This window comes from Galeopterus variegatus, unplaced genomic scaffold, assembly GCF_000696425.1.
Source record: "Galeopterus variegatus unplaced genomic scaffold, G_variegatus-3.0.2 Scaffold1321, whole genome shotgun sequence".
In the NCBI taxonomy this organism is placed as follows: domain Eukaryota; kingdom Metazoa; phylum Chordata; class Mammalia; order Dermoptera; family Cynocephalidae; genus Galeopterus; species Galeopterus variegatus.
The window spans coordinates 55047-67707 of record NW_007727432.1 but is presented as its reverse complement, the minus strand read 5'-3'; positions in this window follow the sequence as shown (position 1 = coordinate 67707).

The window sequence follows — 12661 nt, the reverse complement described above, 5'->3', positions numbered from 1 at the left end:
TTTTTTTTTTTTTTTTTTTTTTTTTTTAGATTCCACGAATGTTGTGTTTTCTGTATTTTAAAATAAAAATTCTACGACATTAAAAAAAATTAAAATATAGAGGAAAAACCTACGTTTGACTTCATCTTTCCTTACTCCCACCTCAGTTGTCTTTACTGATATGTATCACATACCTCAGTGAGAACAAGTTGCTGAGCCTTTGACTCAGAAGCAGCCCCGACTCTGTTTTACAGCAAAACAGGACATACCAGAGTACCACAAAAGATCATGGGAAGATTCGCGTTATCTTATTTTGTTTGTTTTTGGCGGCTGACTGGTATCGGCATCCGAGCCCTTGGCACTATCAGCACCACGCTCTAACCAACTGCACTACCGGCCAGCCCTCATGTTATCTTTTAATTCTATTTTTCCCTGAACTTTTTGAAGTACACCTTGTAGTTGCACTGTTTGCACATACAGTTCTCATTTTTGTGATTAGGTTCCCTGTTTCTGTAAGTAACTGAACACCTTCAGAGCAGTACTGTGAAATGCAGAGGTGTGGGGAAAAGGCAATGAGCTTTGGATGCAGACTGACATAGAAGAGAATTCAATTCTTTTTTTTTCAATTTAAGATGACCAGTAAGGGGATCTCAACCCTTGACGTGGTGTTGTCAGCACCACGCTCTCCCAAGTGAGCTAATCGGCCATCCCTATATAGGGATCTGAACCCGTGGCCTTGGTGAGCCACAGCCAGCCCTGGAAGAGAATTCAATTCTTAAACCTACTGGCTATAGATCTCTCTATCTAGGGCTGACCGGTTTGCTGTGGTTATAACACCAAGATCAAGGATTTGAATCCCCATACCGGCCAGCCACTAAAAAAAGAGAAATTCTCTACCTGTAAAGTAGTAAAAATAACAGTACCTTCCTTACATGTAATCTCATGTATTACATGACATAGTCCAGAATTTGGGTCCAAGCCTATTTCTGGAGGTCAAACTCTTTATTACCATAACATGCTGCCTCTCATGAAGTGCCAAATGCATTTTCCAGTGGAAAAAAATGCTGTAAAAAATTATTAAATTCCTCTATTAATCCACAAATGTAATATGATCAATTCCATTTGAAACTCTAACAAAGAAAGGCAGTGGCCAAAATTCCTTAAGGCTGGAAACTGGGATGATATAAAAATACAAAAAGAAAAAAAATTTACATTATAAAGTACTATCTTAAAACAATTTTCAGATTTGGCTTTTTAGTACACAAGACCTTTGATCCATATAGAAGTTGTATTTCACTCACTTAGAGCCCATGTTCATGGGACCATAATGAAACACTTAAAACTAGAAGACTCCCTAGAGACCCAAATTTTAGAATTGTGCTATGCATTTTTACACACATGAAAAGACTAGGATTATAACTATCACAGGTCGATTTAACTATTTCATTCCTGAGAACTCCTAGATCATTTCCCAAGTAGGCAGACAACTCAGACCATCTCAGCAACAAACTACGGTATGTGGAGGTAGGAAGCGCTGAGTCCTTGTGAGTCATGACCCTTTCCTTAAAGGCACCCTCTTTGGGATGACAGCAAGGCACAGACAACTGCTGATTTAAAATGGGCATGGTCAGGGCCGGCCCGTGGCTCACTTGGGAGAGTGTGGTGCTGATAACACCAAGTCAAGGGTTAAGATCCCCTTACCTGTCATCTTTTTTTTTTTTTTTTTAAGAAGGGCATGGTCAAGTGTTTCCAGCAACGCTCCTGGTATTCCTGATACAGGTTTTCAGAAACTGGGACACTAGTGTTCTACAGAATGATGTTTAATGAATGGGTAGTCCGCGGGGGTGGGGGGGGAAGAGTTCTGTGGTAAAATAAGGTAGGGAAATATTGCATTGAACAATTTAATAACAGATTAGGGTAAGATATTTCCAAACGTTCTGATATATGAATATGCATTGGAAATCTCCAAGCTAGTGACAGAGTAGGCAGGGCTTCCCACACATTTGTTTCTGTGACGTTTTTACTGTACACCTATTAACATCTCTTAGAACTACTAATCTGTAAGACGCTTTAGGAAATGCTGTCCTAATATTTACAGACCCATGAATGCAGTATATACTCGATTTTCAGTTCTTGAGTTTTGCTATTTTTCTGCCTTGCTCTGAAAACTTTTATAAGGAATGTGTAGGGATAGGGACAAGTACCAAATGAAAGTTAATTGAGCAGAGAGATAAATCATGTGAGTAAAAGCAAGTAGAGGCTTGTTAGGAAGATCCTGCACCTTCTTCTCATCAGTAAAATATTTGTGAGCCCTCTCTTAGTGGCAGTTACTAGGAAAATTTCCAAAGACGGCAACCCTGGTCTGCTGCTTTTTCATTATATTATAATGCCAGGTGATCCTTCTTAGGCCTATTTCTCTAGTATCTGCTCTAGGGAGGGAAAGATGTGACACCTTTCCTCACCCATCAGAAGGGTCACTGCTGACACTCCTCCAACATAAGACAGGTCAACAAAAGAAAAGCATAACAAATTAATTTAATCAAAGTTTTACATGACATAGGGGACTTCAGATATGAAGACCCAAAGACTCAGGGAAACCTGTCTATTTTTATGCTTATGCTGTTCTCTTGCTCTAGAATGACCCCTTACTCTTTTCTGCCTATCAATATCTGGCCTTCCTTCATGGTCCACTTGAGGTTTCCATCCTTTCTTTCTTTATTATTTTTTCTTATGGATTTCATGGAAGAATTTGTTACCTGTTTTCTTTAAAGCCTTACCAATCGCCTGTCTCCCATTTCCTGTTATCCTTTGCTTTATATCGAGGTTTATTGCTTATGTGTATTTACTTTGCCTCCTCAAATAGATTTCAAGTTCCTTTAAGGTAGGGAACTTTTTAAAATATATAATGCTTGCAGTACCTAGCACAACCCTGGACATGGAATAGGTTGATAATAAATATTTACTGACTGATGTACAAAACTGCTTCTTTATTTTCATATTATCTTGTATGTGGAGTTAGATATGGGCTGGCAAGCAAAATAGTAGATGGTTAAAAACTGTTAACCTATAGTGACATGACCTTAATATTCTAATGCTTGAGTTTGTCAAGTGATTATATTTCTGGCCAAAATAACATGTTTGAAGTAGTTTTTTAGCATAGTTCAAAATGTCTACAATTAGAACTTCAGGAAGGATATACCTACCATTTTTCTCCATATTCAAAAATATTCCCATAGCATATCCTAAGAAATTAGTGTATGTCCTCAATCTGATACCTGCCAAAATCTTATTTCATGTTAGTTTAAATTACTATTACTTTTCTAATTTCTATTACAGCAATTAAAACTAAAATTTTGGGGCTGGCCCATTACCTCAGTTGGTTAGAGTGTGGTGCTGATAACACTAAGGTCCAGGGTTCGATCTCTGTACTAGCCAGCTACCTAAAAAATTAAAAAATAGAAAAAAAAAATTAAAAAAAGACAAAACTAAAATTTTGGAGTGATTAAGATTAAAAAGATTTTACTTTGTCTCCTTTTTGTTTACTATGCTGGTTTTCCACCAGAAATCAGGTCACCTTGTGATGTGTAAAATGGCATACATATAATAAATGAAGTAAAATGAAAAATTAATATATATTTAAAATGGAGTTCATGTAAGCCAATCTTGAACTTTTAATAAAAGAAAATTTCAAGCTTTTAATAAAATATTATTTTTAATTTTAATAAAAAGAGCTGCATTGTCTACTTGGACAGAAGGATGTAGAACACATTATTTTCACTATCAGCTGCTCTTGTAAACAGTTTAGTTCAATTAGCATGACTCAAACAGTTCAGTAAATCAATATTACAGGCTAACTGAACTGATTAGTCAAAAATTTTTGCACAGCTGAAAGTCATCACATTATATACGTTCTATTAGAGTAAAACCTTGACTGACCTGAATTTAACTACCCTGAACTCTGAATTAACAGGATTTTTTTGTTGTTGTTGTTCTTGAATTTTAAAAGACCAAGGCAAATGACAGGACAATTTTATAGCAAGTATAGTACGGATATACAGTTGTTAATTATGGGCTGTTCCAATGAGTAGGTCCATTTGTTGTGTTTTGAAGAAAACTGGGAAGGACTCTAGTTTGGCAAACAGCATTCAGTTGGTGATGCCTGAAATTTTACCTTTGTTATTAATCTTTGATTTAAGGAATGGCAAAATACAACTGTCCTTGAAAAGAGAATTACATAATCTAAAAAGTGAGTTACGCCTCATCAATGAAGAATTTATTACCTATTTCCCAACATGAAAGTTCATTGTGAGGCCCATATAAAGTCAACTTTGATGTAGCAAGCGTTAGATTGAAGACCAAGGACAAGACAGTGTCCAAGGAAGGCAGAGCTCTTATGGCTACCCCATGAGAGACCCTGGTTATCTGGGAGCAGCCTGGGAAGAAGTACCCTTGGGGATATGGCAATGAGGGAAGGGGAAGACACCAAAGCAATCTTGGTTTCCTCATAGGTTTTCTAAAGTCAGTCTTTTACTCACTCCCAGCATTTTAAAAGGGTCCTATGGACACTGCTTCTTGGAATTTCTTCAAGGTTTTATTGTGTTAATTGTAGATGACCGAATTTCACTGTAATAATTCATGGTGATGGGCATCTTGGAAGAAAATTTTGAATTGGTATTTTCTTTTCCGGGAGAGCTTGTGTGGCTGGTAACTATAAGGAGTTGCTCCTGCCAAAAAAACAATGAGCTCTCAGAAATAACATGGCCACAGAGCCAAGCTGCACCGTAGCCTTTGATTCTGAAGGTTTCTTTAGATGTCAGCCCTCTTTCAAAGAAAATAAAATACCAAATAATGTCAGTCATAGCCAAGTCAGAGGGGGCATCAATTCCAGCCAGCTATAGTTAACTTAGAAACAATTTCTTCATCTACAGAACTACTATGTTGGCTTTTGATTTTGATTGCAGCAACGTGCACTTTGGCAATTCCAACTAGAGACTCCCTTGAGGGTGCGAGTGGGGCATATAATTAGGTAAGACTGTCAGACTGGAGATGTTAACTACAATTTGAACACACTAGTAACTTAGATTCAAAGTAGAACTTTTCATAGAATCTGGGTATTAATTATTTTTCTTGTTTTATTGAAATGAGGTCCGAGTTCTAAGCGGAAGAAGTAAAAGATGTACTTATAGAATAAACTGTACTTATAATCAGGAAAAAGCATTCAGAGGGATAAATTATGTGGGACCAGCTTCGAATAATTCCATGAATTCATTTATTCGTTCATTCATTCATTGCACAATTACTGCACATCCGTTATGTGCTAGCAGCTATGCTAAATTGGTGATTTGTCTTTGACCTTTGGTTCTCTTCTACTTTGTTAGAGATACCAGTAGTAAAAGGCCTTAGGTTCTAAAGTATTTTGGAGTTTATTCTGAAGGCAATGTTTATTTAAGCATGGAAATGTCATGATGAGATTTAAATGGTAGAACAGGTTTTCCTTATGCAATGTGGAGAATGGATTGGAGGTGTGAGCAGTTAAGAGTCTGTTACAGTAATCCAAGGGAAAGATTACTGGTGGTCTGAAGTATGGGAGTGGCAGGGGAGAGGGAGAGAAATAGAAAAAATAAAGATATATTTTTAGATGGTAGAAATGATGGGACAAAGTGACTGGATGTGGAGGGAAGACCGTGTGTGAGAGAGAGGACAATCAGGGATAAAGTCCAAGTGTCTGGTTTGGAGAATTAGGTACATGTTGGGAATATTGGCCCTCATGCTGCCATCTGAAGAGGCCAGTGTGTTCCAGGCACTGTGCTACAGGGAGAATTCTTGGCCTTGGTGAGAAACTATGCACTGTCTACAGCACACTTTCAGGGTTATCTGATCCTGCCTGGATGGCAACTATTTTGCAACTCTGTAGACTGCAGATAACTGATAGCAATTCGGAATAATTCTTGTCTATGGACAAAAATGCTTGTCTACAGTCAAGCAAGTCTAATTCTGTCAGGCAGAAGGACAACTCTGTCCCTCTTGTGAAAGAGTTTTGCCTTCCATCTGCACATTTATTTCAATATTGCTGATGTATAAATGTGTCTGTTCTTTGGAGTCTCCTTTTAACTGGTTGTAACACTTTACTAGCCTCCTCATTAAGGAGTTAAATACAATTCTTAACATGTGTTTATTTTTATATTTGCATGAGTCATGATTTTGCCGTCTTTTGAACATTATCTTTTAAACAGTGGTTGAACTTGACAAATATTGTCCTCATAGAATTAACATTCTAGTGGGGCAAACAGATAATAAAGCAAACAAATAAGTACAGATGTACAGCAAAGTATGTACATATTGATAAGTACTATGGAGAAAAATATAGCAGGGAAATGGGATATGGTGTGGGGGTGGGTGGGATGAGGTGGAGTGCAATTAAATAGCGGGGTCAGGGGAAGGCCTTAATGAGAAAGTTCTCTGCAACTAACGTAAAACAACATATCCTTGACTTTGGACTATATCAGGGGCATGCAAAGTTATGTGGCAGTGTAAGCCACATTTATAATCCTATTAATTTTCCTTGTCACATCCTATATCTCTTTACTACTTTAATTGGGGGAGAAGGCTTTGTTACTGCACCCTGTATTTTTGTTTTTCCTTTCCTTTTTTTCTTGCAGGAAAACCTACTCCCACCTTACCCCTTCCTTCTGATCAATATCTTATCTTCATCTAATGTGAACTGGTGTTTTGCATTCAATGAATGTCTTAGTGGGCATGTCACAGTCTGTTAAGAGATAGGATTATAAACTTTCTGAAACAGACTTGGAGTTAGGAAAATTTTAGTTTGTTGGAAACTTTTCTAAAAGGTTCGGATCTCTACCAGAACAAACCAATCAATGGGAGAGGACTTGTCGAATTTCTTCTAGTGAAAGGCACTATACTCAGTTCTGTAGAGCATACAAAAGAGAAAGGTACCATGGAAATACATATTTAACCTAAACTTGACAGGAATTCAGGTTATTTGAAAACAGATAATCAGAATGATCTTAGCACGACTTACATATCTAGGAGGATGTGTGCAGCTGTCCCATGTATGCCTGTATAGTCTGAAAAGATAAAGAAAAACCTAACGGGCAATTCTTTTTATATGTCTCCTTCCCCAATAACCTCTGACCACTTTTGGCCCTGGCTGAGAGCCAGTGCTCTCAGTGACATTTTAAAAAATCTTTTTGAACATTCCATTCCTAAATCACAATTTCAGAGCTGTAACCTAAGAAGTTGTTTTGTGTAATTGCTGAACTTACCTTCTGGATATTAGACACAGGGTTAATTAAAAAGCCATCAGTTCTATTTCCAACGTATTCATAGGGAAATGATGAAAGCCAGTTTAGAGGAGGTATTTACCAAACAGTGGTTCATCCATGTAGTCCCCCGAAGTTACACCCTGACCACTGGAACAATGTAACGCACACTGGGATTCATGGGTGTACATGCTATGGCTATGGCTTGACAGTGTTTGTGACTCTGTCACTACCTTATTCACCCTCCACCATTTAGTTACTGTTGCTACTTTTAGGTCTTTCCCTGAGCCCTCCTACCTCTGCTAGATAGTGTCAGATCACTGAAGTCAGCTGGTGTTCCAGAGAATTATATCGAGAAAGGCCACCATATTTTGGTTCTGTTTGACTTTTCCTGTGTTTTGTCCCCCCGGCTAAATACTAAGCCCCTTCAAGTTAGGGGGTTCCAGGTTTACGTACAATACCCCATTAATGTTTACAAACAGCTGTCACATCGCTTTTGCCTATTAGTGTTTTATCTTTATACAGTCAAAACTTACTTGTTGCTGCTATTGGAGAGGTTGTGAAAACACCATAATGGTATTTATGGATTCGCAAGTGGAAAAAGAGGAAGATATAGTTTAGGGGTAAAGACAGATTTAAGGATCTTAAAGCCCCACCAAAATGCAAATGTGTAATCTGGTAGGGGTAATGCATTAAATCCTTACTAGCCATCAATATCTTTTCTAAATAAATTAACCAATGAGTTTAATTAGAGTTCCTAAATGAGGATAAGTTGCAGGAAGGAGCAAGTTTTGACTTGAGTAGGGAGTGGCATGCTATGGAACATGAAATATGTTAAGGGGGTGGAAGAAGAGGAGGCAGCCTCACTCTAGGAGGCTTGGACATACATTTCTTCAACAAATATTTACTGGCTTTGGGACTTCTTAGGGCGGGGGAGTAGAATGTTAGAAGTGAGTGCATATGGGATGAAAGAGAAAATAGACAACCTCTTTCACAATTTTGTCAAAGACTAGCCCTTTGGACATCCAAAGGTTATTTTTTCTGCATACATCTTATCTCTTCTTTGTTAGTTTTAGACCAAAGTGGAAATTCCCTTATCTGCTCATTCCTTATCTGTTATAGATTCCTTTGCTTGTTCATAGATAGGAGGGTTGAGAGGAGTCTGTAGAGCCCTAGCTTCCTGGAAACTTTTCTTCTCTGCAGTCACAGAAGACATTTGCTTTGCCCTCTAAGCTGCCATAGCTGGGCTCTGGGGGTTTACATAAAGAGATATTTGAGGCAAAAAAACTGGGCTCATCTCATCTTGTGCTTTGGTGTTGCCTACAGACTAAGTTGATGATGGAGTTAACTCTTCCTGCCAAGGTCATCAGGAAGAAAGTTGTCCCCTGACACATACTACCATTAACCTGAGAACTAAAGATTATGGATTCAGAGGGACCTTTGAGCTAAACGGCTTTCACAGTCAAACTGCACTAAATCAGAAAAAAGTTAAAATAAGAAGCAAGGCCACTTTAAGGGAAGAGCTCACCTGCATTCTTTCACAAGAAATGCATCTTTGATCCTTTGTCTAGGAGGACTAGTACAAACCCTCCTATAACTTGTCTGATTGCAACAAGCCAGTGTTTGAAGGTAGCAGCGTGTCAGAAAGGCCACACACAGGCTTTGGTACTGAAAGACTTGTGCTTGAAACCCAGTGTACCACTTCATAACTGTGTGGCTTGGATCAAAGACACATAAGTGCTATTGCCTTAGTTTCCCAGTCCCTAAAATAGAGATGCCAATGTCTATATGACAGGGCTTTTAGAATTAGAAATAACACTGGAAAAGCACTAGCACAGTGCTCTTACAAACTAGGTACCCAGTCAATTACAGGCAGGATTAATGCAATGTTGCTAATGTGAGATAGTCCAGATTTTTTGCTCCACCTGGGAGATGGGCTAGACAAGCTGGGACCATGCAAGAGGGTACCCTAGTTCCTCTGCAGTAGTTAGACAATTTTCAGAGGTAAGAGATATTTCATGCCAGAGAAGCAATAAAACAAAAATGTTTCAGATAAATTAGAAGAGCCCACAGGATGAACAAAGTTATATTGCATAGTGAGCAGCCCTGAATACTGAAATTTAGGGTAAGTTCAACTGTGAGATAATCACTTATTATTAGTAACATTTGTTTTCATGTAGACCATAAATGTGCTGAAGAACTTATAAATTGCTTTTTCTATTAAATCAATTAATTCTGCCTCTTGTTTACCTTGATGAGAATAAACGGTTTGCTAGATACTGAAATGTCAACATTGGCCTGAAATATCACAAGGTCTGAATTAATAGGTTTATGATACAACCAGGTAAAGCTATTTTTCCTTTATTCAAAATCTCCTGCTTAATGACATATTATCCTTAAAATTGAGGCAATTTCTATTGAGGCTTTTATTATTAGCAAGAGGCACATGGACACATTTTTTAAAGTTTAAAAAAAAATTTTAATTTATCAATATACAATGTAGTTTGTTTTCTGTTTTTTAAAAATTTTGGTAAATAGACATAACACAAAATTTACCATTGTAGCACATTCACATTGTTGTGCTACCATCATCACCATCCATTTTCAGAAGAGGTTTCTCTTCTTCAATTGTGTAGAGTAAATTGTGTTTCCTAAGTGAAGAGGAAGAAAGGGAGAAAAATGAGAGAACCAGAAAGCTGCAGGGAGATGAGGAGACCACAGGAAATGTCATTCCTTTAGTTGAGATAGGGAGGCAGAGTGGCTGTATCATGCTTGGCTAAGTCTATGGGGTGGGGGAAGGAGGGAGGACTGTTGCTGATCAAGACTATAAATTGAGGATTAAAAAAATTGAGAAGAACAGTTAAGTCTCTTATTATCACTTGGATAATAGATATGAAGCTTAGCATTCTAATGAAACACTGGTATATAGTTGGGGTAAGATGTTGTGTGATAACTTTTGAGAGATGGTGAATAAAACTGCATCCTGGAATTCAGTTGTTTGACATTTGCTCTGAAGCATTTTCAGATTTAGTTGTTATTTATGTTTATAATATGCTTTTGATAGGAGCAAGGTGCTAAAGAATGTCTCTTATTTCAAACAAGTCTCAGTTTATGCCTCATAGTTCAAACCTTAGGGGCTGTGGCGTACAACTGCCATCTGGCGACAGTATGTTTGTATAGCAGGGTTAGGTATTTAATACATAAAACAACTACTACTACTACTAGGACTTGGGGGCAGAATTTGCAAAACCAAATTGATGAAGTAATAGTAAGTGTCCCAGGAGTTTAAATTAATAAGGTGTTGGGTTTGTTGTTGTTGTTGTTGTTTTTTAAAAAGGTCATCCCATATGGCAAACTGCGGAAAAAAAAAAAAAAAAGGTCAAGAAGCAATCTCTGAGAATACTTCCTCGTGGAATAAAAGTGGTGCAGAGACGGTTCCTATTTACTATTGGCAAATGGGATTTTTTTTCATGTATAGACAATATGAATTGTGAGTGGTTTCATTGTCTTGGTGATGTGGTTTACACTTGAATATACTGTAAATGTACATAGCTGAGAAAGGTGATTAAATAAAAAAAGTGCATCTGAGAGATGTTCCATAAGCTCTAAATCTCATTTTAAAGGTTATAGCCTTTTCAATAAAATCAAGCATTCTTTTTCTATTGTTATGTAGTTCAGTCTTCTCCTATGTCATGTAAGAGTGCTTAATGCTTCGAGAATTCATTTTACTTGAAGAAATAAGCTTGATAAATCAAGCCCCATGATGATTTCAGGATTAATAGACCTTCTTTTGAAAATAAGTATACTGGTGGCACAGATGTAAGTGATCTGCTCCAATCACCTGAAATCGGTAAGGTTGGCAGGGACAAACTACCCAATAATTTCCATCTGTCTTCTCTTGAGAGTCCAGATGTGAAAGCTTATCTTTTTCTAGCCTCATTTTAATTAGCTGAGTAGGGGAAACAATGATGAAGTAGCCTGAGGGAAACCTCTGAGCTACCCGACTGAACGTCACAAGACTGGCTCTATGGTCTAAGAAAAGCTAAAGTATTGCTAGGGACAACTCTGTTCTGAGGAAGTCTGCTTAAGAAATTATACTTTTATAAAGAGTGCTATTTCCCTGAGGAAAACAGTCTATTTTTGTTGAATAACATTAGTTGAAGTTGTAAGTGACTTTTAAATTCTCTTGTAGTTCCCTTTGTGAGCAATTAGCTACGTACATCTTTGGTTCACAGTTAGAAGTAACAGGCGAGGGAGGAAGCTGAGAGTGTGGCGGGGGGAATGTATTCAGGCATTTTCCTGAACCTTACTTCTATCTTAAGCAATCAGGTCTTATTATGAGCCTCAATTGATACGTCACACATTTCATCCAGTGCTAAACTAAGCCTCTGACATCTTTAGTGTTAGTTTGAATAAAGTGAGTAAAAGACTGATATCTACTTTTTCTTCCACCTTTCTTTACACCTCTTCTGTGTTTTTACCCATCTAAGGTGAGTAGTTTGAAGATGGTTTTCCCAATAATCAATAGTCAGGAGTCAAATGGACACCTTGCTATCTGTAACTTTAGAATCTCTTCATAGTAATGTCTGGGTGGCCTCTATTTTCCATTTCTATAGTCACCACACAAGTGTGGGTTTTAGTACAGAGATTGAAATGGTTAACTGGTTTCTCTGCTTTCCATTTCTGTTCCATCTGGCTCATCCTATATATAGAGAAGTTAAATCAATTTTGTCTGACATCATTTTCTCTTACCTGGGTTCTTAGAATGTTTACAATTCATGTAGTATAGCAAATCCGAATTCATTGGTCTGACTGTCAAAGCTATTCTCCCTATGGCTCCCGTTCCCAATTCCTACAGTGAGTTTCCAGTGTGGGCTCTGCTGCAAACAAGCTCAGCATATTACATTGGATTATTTCATTGAATCTTCCTGATGACCTTATGATGTGGGTACTTTTTTTCTTACTCCCATTTTATAGATGAGGAAACCAAGGCTTATAAAGATCAAATACTTTGTCTTAAGGTAATGCTATTAGTCAGTGGCTGCCTCGGGTTGAATGCCCCCCCCACCAAAACTTAATTCCCATTGTAACTGCTGAGGGTGGGAAATCATATTACAGTAATTGAAAGGTGGGGACTTGAAGAGGTGATTAGATTGTAGGACCATGTAGCAGTGAATGGATTAAAAATTGTGGTCATGGGCATGGTTTGGAGAGCTTTAAAAGGAGAGTGGTCTCTTTCTTTCTCTCTCTGCTCCACCATTTTTTTTTTTTTAAATCAATAGCATTTTATTGGGCTTTTTTTTTTTTTTTTTTTTTTTGTCTTTTGTCTTTTTCTGTGTCCGGCAACGGATCGCAACCCTCAGTGTTGCCCCCGGCGCAACCCTCAGTGTTGCCCCCGG